The following is a 2,825-nucleotide window of genomic DNA, read 5'->3' as shown; positions in this document are numbered from 1 at the left end:
TACCAAAATCCATAGATGCTCAAATCCCCGATATAAAATGGCATAGTATTTGCATACAACCTACACACATTCTCCTGTATACTTTAAATCATCTCTAGCTTACTTGTAATACCTGATACAGTGTAAATGCTATGTAACTAGTTGTCATACTGTATTGTTTTTATTTGTATTATTTTTATCATTTTTAATTTTTTTTCTGAATATTTTTTATCCTCAGTTGGTACAATTCGAGAATGCAGAACCTGCACATATGGAGGGCCAACTGTAGTTTTTTTAGTAGTTACTCTAGGAATGACTGCTGCCAAACTCTACCCTGGTGCATTTCTCCTATCTCCCTTACAGAGAGGGAGATACACACTTAACTCTCCACATTCTACTTAGACTCAATGTTTTGTAATTTTAATTGGAATGTAGAAACCTTGCCACCTTATAGGCCTCTTTACCATCCCTTGTTCAAGCTCTAGTTGTCTTATGTATTACATCTGCATACATTGAAAACCCCATCAGACAATGTTATACATTTTACTTTTAAGCATGAAGCATATTTTAAAGAATTCAGGAGAAGAATCATCTATTATATTTACCCAAATATTTACCATTTGTGAGTCCCTAGGTTTGAATCTGAGTTATGCAGGATGAGCGTTGAGAGTATGAGGCCTCTGAATACTTTATCTGTGTTTAGGGTGTGAGGTCTCTGAAATCTTGAGAGTCTGTGTTCTGAGGTTTGATTCTGAATGGTTTGGAGGTCTATGTTCAGGGTGTGAGTTCTCTGAACTCTTTAAGGTCTGTGACTCAAGGTTTGGACTCTGAGCTATAGTATTTGGTGATCTGTGTTCACAAGTGTGAGGTCTTTGAAGGCTTTGAGGACTGGTGTTGTAAGGTTTTAGTCTACAGTCATCATGGGTCTATGTTGAGGATGTGAGGCCTCTCAAATCTTTTGGTATCTTTTTTGTTTTGTTTTATTTTGTTTTTGTTTGTTTGTTTATTTTGAGACGGAGTCTCACACTGTCACCCAGGCTGGAGGGCAGTGGCACTATCTCGGCTCACTGCAACCTCTGCCTCCCGCGTTCACGCCATTCTCCTGCCTCAGCCTCCCGAGTAGCTGGGACTACAGGCGCCTGCCACCATGCCCGGCTAACTTTTTGTATTTTTAGTAGAGACGGGGTTTCACCATGTTAGCCAGGATGGTCTCAATCTCCTGACCTTGTGATCCACCCACCTCGGCCTCCCAGAGTGCTGGGATTACAGGCGTGAGCCACCGTGCCCGGCCAGGTATCTTTGTTTTAATGTTTGAGTCTGAGGTATTGGGAGGTCTCTGTTCAGGGTGAGATGTCCCTGCAATCTATGGGGGTCTGTTTCCAAATGTTTGTTTCACATATTTGGAGGTCCGAATTCATGGTGCGAGGTCTCTGTACTTTTAGAGGATCTGTTTCCCAAAGATTCAGCCTGAGTTATCTAGGGGTCCATATTCAGAGCTCGAAAGGCTTTGAAATTTTCAGTTTCTGTTCCAAGATTTTAGTCTTAGGGATTAGGAAGCCTGGATTCAGGACATACGGTCTTTGAACTTTTGGTGGGTCTAAGTCCACATTTGGGTCTCAGGTATAACATTTGGGGTCTGTCTGTGTTCAAGAAGTGAGGTCTGTGGATTCTTTCAAGGTCTTTGTTCCAAGTTTTTTACTTGAGGTGTTTGGAAATCCATGCTCAGGGTGTGAGGTCGCTGATATCTATTAGGGAGTATGTTCCACATTTTGAGTCTGAGATACTTAGGTGTGTGTACTTATGTTCTCTGAAATATTTCATGGTCAGTACAAAAGTCTAAGGTAACTGGTGATTCTGTGTTCAGAGTGTAAGGTCTCTGAAATTTTTCAGTATTTGCATTGTAAGGTTTGAATTGGAGGTAACTGGGGGTCTGTGATCAACATGCAAAGTCTTTGAAATTTTAGGCTTTGTTCCCAAGTTTTGGACCTATTTTTGCTCTGCATTCAAAGAATTAGGTCCTTGAAATCTTTTAAGATCTGGGTTCCCATTTGTCAATTTTGGCTTTTGTTGCCATTGCTTTTGGTGTTTTAGACATGAAGTCCTTGCCCATGCCTATGTCCTGAATGGTAAAGCCTAGGTTTTCTTCTAGGGTTTTTATGGTTTTAGGTCTAACGTTTAAGTCTTTAATCCATCTTGAATTGATTATTGTATAAGGTGTAAGGAAGGGATCCAGTTTCAGCTTTCTACATATGGCTAGCCAGTTTTCCCAGCACCATTTATTAAATAGGGAATCCTTTCCCCATTGCTTGTTTTTCTCAGGTTTGTCAAAGATCAGATAGTTGTAGATATGCGACGTTATTCCTGAGGGCTCGGTTCTGTTCCATTGATCTATATCTCTGTTTTGGTACCAGTACCATGCTGTTTTGGTTAATGTAGCCTTGTAGTATAGTTTGAAGTCAGGTAGTGTGATGCCTCCAGCTTTGTTCTTTTGACTTAGGATTGACTTGGCGATGCAGGCTCTTTTTTGGTTCCATATGAACTTTAAACTAAAGAGCTTCTGCATAGCAAAAGAAACTACCATCAGAGTGAACAGGCAACCTACAAAATGGGAGAAAATTTTCGCAACCTACTCATCTGACAAAGGGCTAATATCCAGAATCTACAATGAACTCAAACAAATTTACAAGAAAAAAACAAACAACCCCATCAAAAAGTGGGCAAAGGACATGAACAGACACTTCTCAAAAGAAGACATTTATGCAGCCAAAAAACACATGAAAAAATGCTCACCATCACTGGCCATCAGAGAAATGCAAATCAAAACCACAATGAGATACCATCTCACA

Source organism: Pan paniscus, chromosome X (genome assembly GCF_029289425.2).
Source record: "Pan paniscus chromosome X, NHGRI_mPanPan1-v2.0_pri, whole genome shotgun sequence".
Taxonomy (NCBI): Eukaryota; Metazoa; Chordata; class Mammalia; order Primates; family Hominidae; genus Pan; species Pan paniscus.
Note: the sequence above shows the minus strand (reverse complement) of the source record.